The sequence below is a fragment of the Scophthalmus maximus genome, chromosome 16, assembly GCF_022379125.1.
Source record: "Scophthalmus maximus strain ysfricsl-2021 chromosome 16, ASM2237912v1, whole genome shotgun sequence".
In the NCBI taxonomy this organism is placed as follows: domain Eukaryota; kingdom Metazoa; phylum Chordata; class Actinopteri; order Pleuronectiformes; family Scophthalmidae; genus Scophthalmus; species Scophthalmus maximus.
In genome coordinates, this window is record NC_061530.1 from 2,530,164 (window position 1) to 2,548,285 (window position 18,122).

The 18,122-nt window shown below is 41.2% G+C and overlaps 1 protein-coding gene across 3 annotated transcripts in view; it reads left to right on the forward strand.

Moving 5' to 3' along the window:
• Nucleotides 1-18,122, forward strand: part of rbfox3a (RNA binding fox-1 homolog 3a) — a 529,247-nt gene that overhangs the window by 72,549 nt on the left and 438,576 nt on the right. For all 3 annotated transcript variants that reach the window (XM_035612518.2, XM_035612516.2, XM_035612519.2), the window contains exon 2: nucleotides 5,079-5,186. The gene's annotated coding sequence lies outside the window, so the exon portion shown is untranslated. The remainder of the gene's footprint in view (nucleotides 1-5,078; nucleotides 5,187-18,122) is intronic.

Sequence of the window (18,122 nt, forward strand, 5' to 3'; positions counted from 1 at the left end):
TTGAAAAGTAAAGTGTATGAGATTTATTTTGGAGATTTAGTTTGGATGCTGGAACATTTGTGCTTATTTGCGCAATTTGCCCATTCTTCCTTCCACTTTCACAAAACACAATGCCACACTCACAAACCTCCTCTAAACAAATGCGCACAGACACACACGTAAACATGGACTGTTGAATGAGTGTTATGCCGATGGCAAAGCCACACAAAGCGGTTGTGCTAACTGGGGCTCGGGCTAGTTTCCGACTTCCTCCATCCCTTTCTGCCGAACACTTCCCTTCTTCACCCGGACACGATGCAAATAGCAACCCTGTCAGGCTGCACACGCACAGCGACAGTAGTGATGATCCATTTCTGATACGACAGGACGTCTGACGACGTCTTGCGACGTCTGATGGAGGGAAGATCTCAATGCTGAGTGGCGTCAAGCAAATATTTTGCTTGACTTCAAATATTTCAACTTGAGCGACTGACGTGATTTTGCGTCTACACATGATACAACTTGGCCATTCGCGTATCGGCATTCCTGATGCCAATGAGGTGAAAATCGTGTCTAGTCACATCTTTGCATTGACTTTGTATGTAATCTACTGGCGAATAATCCGTGTCGCCTCTGTCCGGTGTAAACGCATCATTATACCATGTTGCCAGCCCAACTCATAGCTGTCCTAACATTGGGCGAGAGGTAGGGTGCACCCTGGACAGGTCGCCAGCACATCGCATGGCTGACATAGAGACAAACAACCATTCACACTCACGGGCAATTTAGAGTCTCCATTTAAGCAAAGCTGTATATCTTTGGGCTGTAGGAGGAAGCCAGAGTACCTAGAGAGAACCCACACACAGACACAGGGAGAGCATGCACACTCCACACAGAAGGTTCTAACCAAGAACCCTTTTGCCCACCGCCCCAGAGCAGAGGCAATAAAAGCAAAACAAAGGGAACAAAAATTCCACAATCCTAACTTTGGTTGCTGTTAGTCTTTGTATGTTATGGTTATTTCAGGGTGTAAAAGAAAGACATTCTTTCTTTCTTTGTTTTTCTTTGTGTGTCTTACACTAATACAGGTTTTATTATGATTGTTGTTATCACTGTATTTGAACCTTTGGATTTGATTCTAGATTGTTATGTGTCAAGAACTGAGATTGAATGCACAATTTTTTTGGGTGTTGAGCATTTTCAGCCTTGACATGCAATCTGTGTGTGTGTAGGAGATTTTTTCCTCTGAGCCAAGGCAGTGGAGAACGGGATCTTTGCTTCCGTCTCACACCAGTGAACAGGTGTGAGGGGTCAGGCGTCTGGAGTGTGTATTTGTGTGTATGTGTATACTGAGAGATGCTACAGAACATGTGAGATGTGGCACTCAGTGGCATGGAACTGATTGTCCTGCCAAACCCTGACAATTACTATCCAGGCTTGGAGACATCTGCTCACACACACACACACACACACACACACACACACACACACACACACACACACACAATCTAATTTCAGCCTTCAGTTTTCTTCTCTCTATGCCGGCACCGAGAATTGGTTGTCGTTGCTTGACCATTGTGTCAGTGGAGGGAGATATACCGTGCGGCTAAAATATTTTCACTACATACTGTTAGTTTTTGCACATTTTGTCAGGCCTGTCCCAAAATGCACAACACTACTAAAGTGACTAATGTTATGGCATTAGACACAAAAGCTACAGGTGTTCCTCTTTGGGGAAGAGGAGAGTTTCCGTGTGCTGTCAGCCATGGACCGCCCATCAGCGCAGCACCCAATGAATTCAGTGGGTTTTTTTTTCACGTCTGATGTATGTGGGGCCCAGGTACCCAAGTTACTGAAACTAGAAGAAGTCAGTTGAGTTTCTAAAATGTTATCCATTTTAACTTTGAAATGACGGAAAGAAGGTATTGTGCAAAGCATTCAGTCGCTACATCCTCAGGCAAACCACCAACCTGTATCAGCGCTTGAAGCAGCACGGCCAACAAGTCAGTGAAAGTAGTGACGCCTGGAAAACAAAGTACCACATCAGAGTTGTTTGCGACTGTTACTCCATATGAAAATGTCTGAGGTAACAAACACCATGGTTATTCCCTTGCTAAAGAGACATACTGCTAACAGAGAGAGAGCTAAAGTCACTACACTGTGACCATTTGTGTTATATCGCAATATCTGTCAGAAAGAAAACGCAATTAGATATTTTCCCAAAAGCGTTCAGCCCTACTCCTCAGGAATATATTGACATAAATCAAGTGAGAAGTACAATCTTTTTGTCACTGACTCTCATCAAACAGACTTCCAGACTTCTGCTGGTGATCCCTGAGAATACAGGCTTCAGGCACGTCCGCATCGACTATGTCCATATTTATATACAGTCTATGGTTGAACTCTGGTTGAGGCCGTGTTCTTGGGCCACAACCAGCTAAGAGATCGATACATGATTGGTTGTACACTATTCTTCGTTGTTTTAATGGCGGTTTGCAACCGACGTAAGAGGCACATTATCGGCACCTTCCACTCCGAAGTTTTCCCATTCCTTTGACAGTGGCAGATATTAAAATGTGGCGGAAAGCAAAAGAAGAGCAATAGATGTAGTGACTCTTTATTGTGGTCGTTATTTGTTGTGAAAACCAATATATTGTTGGTTCGAAAGAAGTTGTCGTTTATTGTTAAATGTAGAGTACAACAACAACGAACCCATACCGTATCTATTAAACACTGCATTTAAAAGCTTTAAAAATTTAAAATCAAAGAAAATATTTCAGATGTTACGTCGTTACCCGGCATCTTTTGAATTCCAGGAGAACTGGCAACGTGCATGCGCAAACAGTGAACCAATGAACAAGCTGATTCTTATCTGGTTCTTGGTACCGTAGCAGATATACCTCCTATGGTTGTAACTCCACAAACACCTTCAGAATGCATCAGAATATTTGATGGATATAGTGTTAGAATGTAATCTATGACGTAGATAGATCCCAAGTGGTAAGTTAATGTTATTTGTTACAGCACTGGTGCTTCTTACAACCTCAACTTAATATTCTAATGGACCACAGTTCCACTGGAACTGCTTGATTTTGTTTTACCTGAGTTTAACCGATTACAACCCTCTCTTGTCAAAAACGAGGTTCAGATACATTTAAGTTGCAACTGAAATTATGTTTTCTAAGAAATGGGTAACTTACTAAGAAACTGGCGCTTGCCAGCCTGTGAGTCAGCCACAGTGGCATCTTCCAGCCAGAGCTATTCCAACCTCTGTGCAAGAGGAGCAGTAGAAGAGTGTTGATGTTTTGATTGACAGCCATGAGCTCCCACTGCTTTGTTACAACATGTCCAACAAGTCTGGTTCACAGAGGCTTCTGACACATTAAGAATTGAAAATAAATATTGAAAAATGGTTACATACAAGGTGGTGTAGTGGTCTGTCACCTCAGACCAAGAAGGTTCTGGGTTCGCATCCTGGTGCGAACCAACCAGGGCCTTTCTGTGTGGAGTTTGCATGTTCTCCTCGTGTCTGTTGGTTCTCTCCAGGTTCTCCAGCTTCCTCCCACAGTCCAAAGATGTGTGTGTGTGTGTGTGTGTGTGTGTGTGTGTGTGTGTGTTAATGCTATGTAAGTACATGTTAACCATTGTAAATGGTTAGTTTGGGTATAACTACGGGAGTTTTTTTATATATGAAAAATAGCAAACATACAGACTTTTCTTTAAACCAAACAAGATTGAAGCCCAAAACAGGATTAGGTCTGTATTAAAAAATTTAATGACTTTGGCTTAGCTTAAGCTTTACATTTACAGGGATAACATACAACAAAACGTAGCATAACATAGCAAAAGAGGAATATTGGGCCAACTTCTTCAGCACCTCTACAACTCTGGGACATTCCTCTTTTATATGTCTGATTTACCCGTTTTCTTTCTGCAATACAGTCGTGCTTCTGTCCAGCCCGATGCACGGTATATACTGTGAGCATCTGCTGTGTTTACCCCTGACAGAGATGCTAACTTTGGGGTACACTCCCCCCTGTATTGCCTAATTGCAGAAACTGGAGCACCATGATTCTTTTAGATAAAATAACAACAGAAAATATTAATAACATGAAATAACAAAAATATATAGGGGTGACCCATTTTTTATAACCATCCGAACTTATTGTCCTCACAAATGCCATCAGATTATTTAGTAAAAATGCTTGCATTAACATAAATAGACTGAGTGCACAATCCAACTTAAATCCGACACCACCACAGGCTGCATTAATTTTTGTTTGTGGCGATTCAATGCCATTCTTTGATATTTTACATTAGAGTTTCTGTGAGTTTTTAAGGACCTGAAGACAACCTAGGAGATAACAGATGGACGGGGAAGTAGAGAAGAAGAGGAACATGAACCCAAATCCTTCTGAAGATAAGAGGAAACACAGTTCATGATCGCTGCTGTTTAATTACTGAATCAGAGGAGAAGACGTTAATGTGTGATTATTCATAATAATAGAAAAGTAAAACACTGTCAGCGATCCTGTCAATGATCAACCAATCTTTGTTGAATTCGAATGAAGCTATGATATTTATTAGCCTGATAAACTCTGTTATCTTTTAGAAGCTGTTTTGAAACCAGATTGGACACGTGAAAAGTCTCGAGCGCAACATGATTTCACTCATCTATAGATATGAGGTGTAAATGGATGAGCAGTACAGACAGTGTGGAGGGGGAGGGTACAGTCACCTTTGTCTTTTGTACGTGCAATGATTACTATTATTTCACCCAGTGACTGGAAACAGGTGTGTGTGTATGTGTCCCGTTTACCTACCCATCATATGTTTCTATCAGATGTAACCTTGTATTGATGCAAAGTAATCACTGGTGAATATTGACAAAGCTCCACAAAAAGTCAGAGCACCAGCCACAGCTAATCTGCCCTGAAGCACTTCCTCCAGTTTCTGTGCTTAGTGACTGACAGATGTGTATCCAGGGCAGCTCGCAGTGTTAATGTATGGACCTGTGTGAGTGTCACTTCAACGTTCATGGTTGTTTTGTTGACTTTGATACATAAAAGGTTACAGGAAATCTGTCTTTGTGTGTCTAGCTTTCTCCATCAAACGGAGGCACAGACACAGAGATATTGACGGCCTAACAGAGACTCCTCATATTCCTTCCACCTCCCGGCCACAGAAGACCACAGCTCTCCGTACAGGTAGGACCTGTCACCACTTTCTCCACCTGTTTCCAACAGACATAGATCCACAATAGGGCCATCACAAGACTAGATCTTCACTACACGATTATTGGAGCCACATAACGATATTATCACGATATCTATTAAAAGTACTGAAGATAATACTATCACTCAATTTCATCTTTAACATATTGTGTGTTTTATCTACTTTTTGCCAATTTAATTATGCTCAAAATACTACAACACACTAGTACCTACTACACACAATATTGGATACTTCAAAACATCCCTGGATGGTAACACACAACTTGTTCAGGGCGACAGTACACACACACCAAAAAACCATATGCTTTGGAGGTTCTGAAATGATCATCTGTGTCAGGTACATTCCATGAGCTCCTGGACTGTGATGATACTTGATAAGTTCCCTCTGCCAGCTTTGCTTCATTTTCTCTCTTTCCCTCTGGTGCTATTATACTGTAGCTACTGAATTATGCTTGAACACTATAGAATCAATATTTGACTGGATGAAAACACACAAAAAAAGCCAACAGCAAAAACGTTAAAAGAAGTTCATACAGATTGATGATGTTATGGCGTGTGCACTGCTGTCTGCGTTGTGGCAGCTTCTCATTAAGAAACACCATGATCAAAGTGCAAGATGCTTTTCATCGCACTGTGTTTTCACCTGTTTTATCATTCCAGATGCAGTTGTGACTCGTCATACTCTACTCATAAAGAAGTCCGTTACTGAGTTCTTTGTGACATTTGAGAAGAGCGGTTTTAGTCCACTACTGTATTTCTGTCAGTCTCTGTGATGGTGCAGAATGAGCTTCCTGAAACTGGCAAGAGGCTTCACCACACGTTTTTCCCTCTTGGTCAGTTTGTGTATGTGAACATGAGCTGAAAAAAAATCAAATGGTCACAACTTCTTTTGAATTGCTGGTGTGAAAGAGACACGGTTTTTCAGAATATACAGTGGTGAACAATATGTTGGGATTAATCAATTCATTCACAGGAAGTGAGACACTAATACAGTATGAAGAGGACAGATGTTCAGTGTGGTACCACATAGTAGTGTTAAACAACTGTTGAAAACCAATGATGACGGAACTTTGGGTCGGTTCATAATTCATTTGAGTGAGTGTGTGTTTGCAATCTCAGTATAACTGATTAGCATGTTTAAAAATCAGTCGATTCTGTGACTTTGGGGGAGATTGTGGCCAGAGTTTGAACATCTCCACCACTCAAACCCGCTCTGCCTCACGCGCTACCATCACTGAAAATATGTGCAGAATAAAACATGTTGTCCAAAAATAACCCTGTTCTCTAGACCCCTGTACAGCTACCCAATTGAAATCCCACCACTCATTGTGTTTGTCATTAGCATTTTGTGACGACCGTCCAGATGCTGGAAGTTCTTAGCAGTTAGCTGCAGCCCCCTGGGGGGAGATCCAGAGCTCAAGGCTCGACTGGGGATCTGAGAGGATTATTTGCTTAGCCAGGTGCTCTTTTATGTAAGTGGACGAGGCAGTAGAGCAGCTCTCGCCATATCCAGGCCACAAGCTGAAAGGATGAGCGCAGGCATTCATCTCCTGAATAGTGGATTTAATGGTGAATATCTGCCAACATTTTACCTTTACTACACATGACCTCAAGTTCGAACTTTTCAAAAACAAACTCTGTTTTTCCAGTATGAAATGTAAAATTACACAGGTCAGTGATTCAACGACGGCCTGATTTTATACCCCCCTAAACTTTGGTATAATGAGCGTATATCACGGACTGAAGTGAGCAAATGCTTTTATAAGACGGTATTGTGTATATGAAAGTAATAGACACGTTTTTTTTTCGCATATTTTTAGCGAATACCTGCCTGCACAGTGCAAGGCAGTTCCTTTGCAACACACTGTGGCGTTCCACAGAAAGAAGGCTACGAGACGGTGGCTGGGTTCACAGGCAGCAGCCCATGCCAAAACTACAATCATTCAACCTCACCATGTGCTTTGTGCTCTCGTGAGTTTCCTCATCTTCACTCCGTCGCTACTCACGTCTACTTACATCTACTTACGTCCTTACTTCCTCAGTCCTGGAGACATACTGACCTGATTCCGCGTCATAGTCTTGGTATGTGCTCAATATACAACGGCTATGAACCAATCAGATCAGATTGATTTGAGCTAGTCATTTTATAAGGTAACATAACTCACTCTTGCACTACTTGACTATTTTGACAGGAAAGACAATCTGAATCCACCGTCAGTCTATCGTCTTTTCCTATCTATTATTCCTTGACCTCAGTGGAAGATGCCATGAGCTCAAGGAAAGGTGTAAAGGAGGACTGATAGGAATTGTGAAAAGCCGACAGCGCTGCTCAGAGAATCCAACTCCACTGACACTATACTACGTCATCACATGACGGCGGAAATTAATTAACGTGTGTCTGCCATGGTGAAAATACACATTTCTGAAGATGAACTACAAAAAACGCAGCAGCTCCATCAGCATGTTTCAGTGTTTTACCACCGTCTGACATCAGATGTAAATGATTCATATGTAACAGTAACTTACATGAGGACGTGCTACTCTTCTGGGTCATATTCTTCTTTTTTTATTTACATTTTATGAAACATTTTGTGCATCATTAACAGTGATACAAAACAATAATGCAATAGAAATCAAAGCAAACTGGCAGTACATGAGTCTTCCTTTGTCATAATGATAAATGTTATCATGGTCAAAGCGGTTTCTTTTCATGACCTAATATATAGCCACAGGAAGGCGAAAAGGGATTCGAGCTGCGGGGACGCTGACACACACCACAAACCACACCTCTATTTAATCACATGTGTATTCCACTTTGCCCACCTTGCCATGTACAAATCATATTTCAGCCTTTGCATAAATGTTAATCTTTCCATCTCGGGGATCTCTTTAATAATTTCTACCCAGTTGTCCCTGAAGATGGTTCTGCATGTTACCATTTACGAGTAATTTATTTTTTTCCTGCTGCAGTTAGTATTTTCAGTAGATATCTGTCATCTCTTGTAATTTCTTCTGACAGAAGATAAATAAAGTGATATACATGTCAGTGGGATCTGCTTCCCTATGATTTGCTTCATAATTTCCCAGATATTGTCCCAAAATGGTTTAATCTTTGGATCTCTGGGTCATATTCATACTCTTCTTCTTCTTCTTCTTCGGATTTAATCATTTACGTTCATGCATGGCGCGTCACGTCAAATATTGCTCCCGCAATGAATTGTGGGGCGTCTATATCTTCTTTCCTTTTGCATAGGAAAGTCCAGTGTACCCTAAGCTAAAGGAGATAAGAAAGGAAGCATTGATGCTCCTTTCCTAAACATTTATAGAATCCAAACAGCTCTTATCATGGCTGCTGATGAAATACTTCCGGGTTGCCCTGAGGCAACACACAACTAATATCTAACAGGTACATACACTGTGATGATCCTATTCACATGCTGTTTGGGGACAGCCATGTTTTTCTTAGATCATTTCCAAGAGCAAAAGTTTATAATGAATAATATCATTCTCAGTACAAATGAGGCGCTTTTGCTATATTAAATGTGCATCTTACAAGCAGTAACACCAAACCTGTAAGTATTCATTTGATCAATCATGTGGCTAGTGTTTCAGACAGACTCTCCTCCCCGTCTCTCCTGGTTCATTGTAGTGAGGGACAGTTGAAAGCCACTTCCTGAATAGGCGTGCTGTCACTGCGCTGTTACACATTACCTCTTTTAAGCTGTTTCGGGTCGAGTAGGACTGCTCTTTGACTATAATTGGTGAAAGTGAGACTGATTTAAAAAAATTAAAATAAAAAAAAGATTAAGGACACAAGTGGAGAAAGAATTATTCCTAATTAAATTGTAATGGATTGAAGTTGTGAAAACTCTTTAAGGGGCACCTATTATGCTCATTTGCACCTAAGTATGTTTCATTCTGGATTTGTATGACTCACAGTTCAAAAAGATAACTTATTTATCTCAACCTGCCGGTTATGCAACCGCTTGGCTGAGCCTCAGGATAAAACATGCAAGATTAGCTCAGGCCTCCTCAAGAGTCCTCCTTAAAAAGCTATTTTTCTGCCAAATAACTGTGAGCCTGCCGAGGAGCAGCAAGCCAGCAATAGTGAGTAGCTACCTCATCCAAATAAAACCGTAAAACTAAGTAACTTGTAACTAAAACTAAGTGACGGAAACTTTTCAAACTCATTGTCAAGGGGCACCAAGTACAACAGGACGACTCTGTTCAGTAAATTTCAGACCCGTTACCCGCTTATTGTTGGTTTAGTCTTTCAATCACAATCCGTGTATGTAAAATGTTTTTTAATATTTGCAATGCTCTCAAAGGGCAACTGTGAAAAAGTCCTAGTAAACTATATCTACATTAACCCTGCACCTTCAGTTATCTGTACACATTAAATACCATTCAGGTAGACCGTTTTGGGAGAACAAGCTATTGTTGGAGCAGAATTCTATATAAAGATATCTCTCATGAGCTGACACCAGCTGTCCATTTCTGAATCAAAAAATGACCTTGTTACGTTGGCCAAGTCTGATATTATAATATTATGTATGGCAAAAACGAAAAAAGAAAAAACCTTTAAAGGGATAGTTCAGTGATTTTGAAGTGGGGTTTTATGAGTTACTTGTGCATAGTTAATATGTTACCTTATGGAGATGGGGATCAGCGATGTCATTTAACGGAGTTTGGAGGAGAAATGGAACAAGCTGTAGTTCTGAGTCGAACAGTAATACATGACCGATGTACACTTGAAAAAAAAGTGCAAACTTAAATGTGTCTGGCGGCAAACTAAAGCAGTGAAAAAATACATCCTTTAGCGTACCATCGACCAGATATTTTTTTTAAGGTAACGTTTAAAAATGTGGCGAAAAATACATTTTCGGTAGTTCCCTCTGCAACAGTGGGACTCGCTACTTCCACTTCTCCTCCAAACTCTGTTAAATGACATCGCTGATCATCATCTCCATAAGGTAACATATTAACTATGCATTAGTAACTCATACAACCCCACTTAAAAATCACTGAACTATCGCCTTAATGGCATTTGTAACTGCTGAACAAAATAAATTGTGTTGCAGTGTGAAACCTTCTTCTCTCCATCTTGATCTCCTTACAATTGCGCCAAAGCCTCTGGGGTTTCATTTACAGTCAGACAAGTATCCCAAGAACAAAGTAAAATTCTACAGGAAATGGAGGAACAATGACAGACGGCGCTCTGTTCACTGTGACCTCTGTGAGAACAATAAAATAAAGAGATAATGCTGATGGGGTCATATTTCTGCCACTGTTTCCTTTTTTTTGTCCTCTTTCCTCTTGCACAGAAAAATCAAACCGATGACAACTTTATTAACCCGGGACTGATTTATTCAGTGACGCACTTCATTTTGGAAATGGATGCTTGTTTTTTAAAAGGACAGGAACACTATCACTCTTTTAGATTGTTTGTCCCGTTGTTGTTTAAGTTGCCTCTTCCATCCACCTCTTCCTTACCCTGTCTTGCTTGTCATAAATTCTGAAGGGGGGGCGCAAGTGCTTTTGCCTTTTTCTTTCCCAAACCTGAGCTGTTGAGTATCTACTCCATCAAACTGACTATTAAAGTGTTTTGAGCTTACACTCTGTTTGACTCGCTCCAAATTACATCTGATCCTCTTAAAACAATCATGTCCTCCTTAAAAAAGAGTTGCCCTAAGACATATTATGCTTTTTCAGTTTTCCCCTCATCTTTAATGTGTTGTATAGGTTGTTCTGTATGTTAAAGGTTTGCAAAGTCAAAAGCCAAAAGTCCGCGGTAAAGGGAGCTCCTCTCCCCGACAGAATTTACTGCTCCTGAAGCTCCTGAAACAGATGTCACCATATTGCGAACGTGCATACAGCATGTTTAGCAGCTAGTCTGGCACGCCCCCACCAAAGCCAGAGAAGGCGAGAGCGGGAGAACTTCTTTCACACGCTGGGAACTGTTTACCAATCAGAACAATTCAATTCAATTTTATTTGTGTAGCACCAAATCACAAAATATTTAATCTCAAGGCAGTTAACACGGGAAGGTCGACACCTTACAATATTACATATAACGGAAGTGGGCCAGCTGGACAATCAGAGCAGACTGGGCTTCATTGGGAGGAGGGGCCTTAAAGAGACAGGGGCTAAAACCAAGCGTTTCAGAGAGAGGCTGAAAAGAGGAGATGCAGGAATGGACAGTATGAGGGAACGTATGTGTGTTTACTGGACATTAGAGCATGTAAACCTTTTTTAAGTAATAACCCATATTCAAATTGTGAACCTGAATATGAGCATAATATGTCTCACATTTTAAAACTGAAAAGATCTCTGTTCACACGAGCATTTTAGCTCGGTATCAGGATTAATCCCTGTCTATACTAACACGCCTGAAAATGTAGGGCCATTCATAAAAATTGGTTATGTGTGTGAACTGATGTAAACAGGAAGCAGATGGTCTAATTTGCAGTTGGTTACCTAGTTACTGGAAATACTATGAAGGAGAAACAACAATGTTGGTGAAAAATAAGAACAAGGATTTCTTCTCTTGGACCAATAATGAGATGGAATGTTACAGATTGTGTCAGGTTCGCCCCACCCCTTCCTTTGCCCCACACATATGGTACACATCACCGGTCTACTTGTGTTTTTATTTTCATAAGATGTAGTATTATGAAAAACATGATATAATGTAACATGGTGATTTATCTCGGTAAGAAATGAAACAGCTTCATAGGACTGAAAACTCAGAGTTATACCTGAAGTGATCACAAGGATTTTGTCCCTGATCAGGAACATGATTACCCGGAAGTGATCAAGGTTGCACCCAGTTCTCGTGGATGCAGTTATTTTGACCTGGAGTGCAGGACAAGAATCATAAATGAGGAGGACATTGATGAGAGCGAGTAGACTCGGCAGTTATTAGCCTAAATATTTTTGCCATCTATACACATAGTGGAATAACGTTAACCAACATGCACTTTGTTTACGCCATTTCACCACAGCGAGTAAGTTTTTCACGTGTTTGCACGAGCCACTTCTCTTTACACCAGCCATTTGGGTAAAATGTGGACTGTTTTTAAAACCAATAATGTGTCAATCATTATTAATGATATTTGTTTCAAGTAAGTTAAACAATTGTGAACCCAATGCAAACTGTGCATTCATGTTTACCTGGGAGATGAATACTCTAGTCTCATAAACTGTTTCACAAACTTATTTTTCTTGTGATGACCAGCATTAACATTACACATAGTGAGTTTCAATTTTTTAAAACTATTTTAAGTAATAATAATAATAGCTATAGCCTTACTCAGCCTCTCTCCCTCTCTCTCCCAAACACATTGTTAAGGGTCAGAAAATTCTCTCTCTCTCATGAGTAATCTACTAGTCTATGACTTTTTGGGAGTAGTTGACAACTACTAAAATGCAGTAGTCGTGACTACCCATAGTGTTCATGCTACTCTTGAATTTTCAAGCCCTTAAAATGGAGCCTTTTGGAAATGCTGCTCGTCCTATTTTAGTTTGAAATCTGCGGGACTGCATTATCCTCCTTTGTATGGAGGGGCAAAACATATGTTTTGAAACCATGAGCAGCCACCCACATTTGCTTCCTGGCTGGTTCTTATCAGTAACGACTCGACGACCAGTGGTGAATGCAAAGTGTTGCTCACAGTTAACTGTCATTTCCATAATTCCTGCTCTTGCTTTTCACCCTCGTTCTTCTATTTTCATAGTGTTTTCTGTAACAAACCAATTAACTGCTTGTAGTTAGTCTGCTTCCTGTGTCCACCGGCATGTGCATGACCAGTGTACATGATTGGTCTTGTGATATGCTATTTCAGATGTGTTGGTATGGATGAAGATTATTTCTGTTATTGAGCTAAAATACTCATCTCGACGCAGAATGTTTTCATTTTTAAACTATAACATATGAGTGTAGATGTAGCCACAGAGCCCTGTAAACTATGTATAGTGGGTCAAGGTCACACACACACACACTGATGGCGAGCTAGTGAGGTTTTTGCTCACGTGCTAACATAGCAGGGCAATTGCTGCTTACCTTTTCTTCATTGATTGGGGAGAATGGCATTGATAAGTACAAGTCATAAAAATGGACAAGAAGTCCCTTTTATGTTTGTGTGACATTGCAGTTTGAATACTGTATGCACATATGCTTAATATTTAGTCTTACTGAGCACCCAATAAATTTTGATTCAGCATTTAACATTCAGATCTAGATTCAACATTTAGATCCACCTGCCCCCACCTGTGTCACATGTGTAACTCAGAATCAAGTGGAGATGAAAAATTGTTGATAATATTTAATCATGTTCTGTTTGTTTTGGGAAAAGATGCCCATTTTTCTGATAATTCTTGGAATTTTCTACAACCTTCCTACTGTCAATATATCTAATTTGAAGGGAATCTTGTTAGAAGAACAAGAATCTTGTTAGCCCTTTTCAAGATTGATATTCCAGCCCATATCCTTTACAATCACTTTTATATTGAATGAGTAAGTAAAGTGTTCTTTGTGTAGTGAGGCAGGGAATACAGTTGTGGAGGCTGGGGTGGTGAATCAGTGTAAACAGGACCTGGCCCTCATGAAGGGAAACCCATGTTCCCCGGCTGTGACTCAGGAGATACAGAGGGTCGTCTAGTAACCCAAAGATCTATGGAACGATCCCTGATTCTGCCCTGTGTCCTTGGGCAAAGCCCTTTCTAAATTCCCCTGATGGCTGGGGCAGCAGATTGTGAATGATGTATGCAGTGCCGGCCCTGACTAATTTAGTGCCCTAGGCAAGATTTTACCTGGCGCCTCCCCCCCCAACCCTAACCCTAACCCTGGCAGTGCAGTCAATTTCACTAATAATCTTCATACACTCACACAGAAAATGCATGCATGTATTCAAGATTTTGTTTTATTTGAAATAGAAAATAACCCACAAATAAAAACCGAAGTAGAAACAAGTGACAAATAAATTAGAAAAACAATATAAATAAGGCATTGCACAAAATTTATTAAAGAAACCAGTGAAGACGTTCAAATTACTGCCCAAACACAGCACACCTAACATGGCTCTATTTAAATCTTAAATAAAAAACTGAACAAGAAAACAAGTGACATAAAATGAATTATAAATATGATTTAAATAAGGTATTGCACAAAATAAGAAATAATGGAACCAGTGCAGACATAACAACACACGCTAACTATTGCACACACAAAAAACGTAGAAACCTCTGTATTTACTGCTATTCTCAGTGATTCCAACAGAGGGAGCTGTCTACATTTTGATTCCACTAAAGGGCTCAACAACACCTCAACAAGCTCACCTTTATTTTCCTGAAGCAAAGTCGTCTATAATGTCATCATATGACAGCTGTTTTAAGACCACATGATTAATGCTTATGGTGGAAAGCCCACTGAGACGTTCTTGTGCCATAGTAGGTACGTTTAAAAGAGCCCATATTATGCTCCAGGCACCTTTTCAGCCTGCCTCCACTTATATTTTGTTATCTGTCTGCCAACCCACGGAGAATGAAAAGAAAATGATGAGTCGTTGATTCGTGGTTTGGGTTGGCCGTGCAGACGGTCTGTAAACGAGCCATTCACAGCCCGGGCATCAAGTGACGTAAGTTGACTCCTGCTACTGGGGCAACCACGCCCCCAACCTGAGCAGCACCTCCCCCCTTGAAGTGCGGAAAAACAGATCGCATCTAGGCCATAATTTTCTCCCCGCAAGCGAACGACGACCGCGGGCATGGCCAAGCTAGACTCCCAACCGGCCGGCGTAGCTAGACTCGCGGCCGGCCGGCGGAGCTCGCGGCCCGGGTCTCTACGTCGTGTTTGTGCCTTGTCACGTGCGACTGTTGTCATGGCAGCGCAATGCCGTAGTTGCGCAGCAGACCTGGGGAGGAGCGAGGCGGAGCGATGCGGGCCTTTGCGGAACACAAAGGGAGGGGGCGAGGAGTGAGCAGGAAAGCGCTGGAATCTACCATAGTCTCACAGGGCTGTTCATACAGAAAGAGCAGGGTGCTGTGTGTCTTGATCCTTGAGGTGTTTTGACATGGAATGGCAAAGACATGTAGTGCACACACCTGAAAACCAATGTAACTTGTGTTAAAGGGGGCATAATATGGGCCCTTTAATGAGCTTGACCTTAGCCGCAGCCACTGTAACAGGAAGAGTGGCAGAGATTCTCAGAGCAACCCACACATTGGGATTAATTTCTGTCAGCTTCTTCTCATGCAGGAAGTCAAGACTTCCATGGCTTTCCATGACAAATGTGGAAAGTTTTGCATTCCCACACAAAGTTCCCCTGTCCAGCCGCCTGTCATGGGTCAGAGCAGTGCTCAGGGTTTGACATTGCTGTTGCAGCTCTTCTTTTGATAACTTGGGGAAGTTGAGGAGCACTTCAAACTTGTCATTTACCTCTCCAAGGTTCTGAAATCTATCATTAAGTGAAGAGACAACAGTATCGACTACCACATTAAATAATGTGGTTTCCATGTTGCGAAGTGCATCATCAATGGGCTCATCTGGAGACTCATATGCAAAGTGCCTTTTGTGTTTCTCAACTGCTGTTGTTTGAGTACAGCCTCCACGTTCTTCTTGTCACACATCTCTTTTGCAGTTGTCTGTGCATCAGAAAATCCAGTGTTTCTGTAGCAGGCGAGGGAATCTCTGGTTTTCTTCAGCAAGTCTACAGCCATATTTAGCCGCATGGCGGGTGACGGCAATACTTTACTCACATGCTGGATCTTGTTGAGGATGTCATACCATATGGCTGTACGAATGGAAAATCTGTAAGATCCAATCTCCTCAGCCAAAGACTGGGCTTAAACTCTCACCACAGTGTCTGCAGTAGTTTCCCTCACATCCAGAATAACCTCTCTGACTTGCCCAACCTGGTAACTTACTGCCTCAATTTTCCCCATCTGGTCTCTGACCATGATTTCAGAGTGATTTTAACATGATTCAGCAGGATATCCCATCTATGGGTGGAGGCTGCGAAGAGCTTGAATAACTTTGTTAAATGTCCAAAGTAGCTAATGACATCTGGGCATGACACCACCAGATTTAAAGTGTGGGCACCACATGCAACAAAAAAAGCTTGAGGGTTCTGCTAAAGCAACCTAGCCTGAACACCTTTATTCTTTCCCTTCATATTGGCACCGTTGTCGTAGGACTGTCCTCTGCAGTCCTCGAAGGGGATGTTAAGCTCCTCCAGCCTGTTTTGGATGAGTGATGTCAAACTTTCCCCTGTTGTCTCCTTTTCCACAAGAAAGCCCAAGAAATGTTTCTTAACTTGTGGTACGTCTTCTTGTGACACCATCCTGACAATGACAGAGAGCTGCTCCTCATGACTAAGATCGGGAGTGCAATCTAAAATAATGGAGAAATATTTAGATGTTTTGATCTCTTCCACAATGCTTTCCAGTATTTTGGAGCTGGTGGAGTCTATCAGTTCATTCTGGATTCTTTTGCCCAGGTAATGTGTGTGATTGCCAGCTCCACTTTTCACCCTAGCAACATGCTGCTTCATTACTGGATCAAATTTGGCCATGAGTTCCACCTCTTTCAAAAAGTTGCCATTGTCTGGTTTGTTTAATATATCTGTGGATCCCCTTAAAGCCATGTTTCTTACAGCTAAGGAGTGAGCTATTGCCACCAATCGAGAGGGAACATCACGCCATCTGTTTCTCAAACTCCTTCCATGTTGCTATGTGGGTACTGTGCTCCTGGCTTTCCTCATGAACCTTCGGCAGGTGGCTTGCATTTTTCCAATCCTTGAGTCCTTCCCTCTTCAGTTTGTATTCTCTCTGATTAAACATTTTGCAGCAGAAGCAGTGCAAGCTATCTTTCTTTTTTGAGTACATCAGCAAGCTTCTTTAGATTTTCTCTCCATTGACTTAGTATCTGTAGAAATGGTCATGCTGACATCTCCCATATTTTTGTTTGGGAAATGTATAACTGTTTTATATTTGAAATGGTCCTCTGTGAACTAACTCTCTTCTCACCTTATCAGTGAGAAGAGATAACCAGTCAGCAGGGTCAATTGGTGCAGGAACCCCGAAATAAGGCCTCTCCATTATTCAATAGACTTTGCCATGCAATTATATTGTTGTGGGCTTTTGTAATATTTCAAAATAATAGTAGTAATAGTGGCCGCGCCCTTAGCATTCGTCTACACTGCCTTTGCCCAGGGCCGGCTATGGATGTATGATAGAATGAGCGCTGTATATTAGAGCGCTGTATGAATATATGTGTGAATGGGTGAATGTGTAAAGCTTTTTGGATGATCGATAAGACAAGAAAAGTGCTAGATAGATACAGTGCAAGTGTTAAGTTGAGTACAGTATGTATGTGTAAATAATTTTGCTTCCCCTGCTATATAGTGCTGGCCAATTGTGATGCTGTAATGTTCAGCAGACTTTCACCTTTTAACCAACAGAGCTGAGGGAACATTTACATTTCTTTTTACTAAGATCTAGTCTGCAATGACGAGAGCCCCTAATCTTCAACATACTTCATGTGCCATGCTCATATATGTGAGAAGAAAAAAAGTTAGCAGTTGGCATTAAAAAAGATTCCAATGATGATGCTCTTTGTGGTGATGAGCTTTGATCTTCAGAGGGAATTGGTAGACAGGTTGAAAAAGAATGAGGCAGACTTACTTTGTTGGTTTTGGTCTTTTTATGGGGTTTATTGATAAAGGATTTCATTGATCAGACTGGTTTTAAGTTGTTTTATGGACTGTTGTTTTGCAGTGTCTGGTTATCAGCCTGGTGGCTAAGCTAATTGAAATAACCATGCCCTGTGAAGACAATCTGCTCAGTAAGCAAACAAAAAGATCGCTGACCAGACCATTCACCTTTCAGAAGAATAAATGTCGGCTCTCCGAT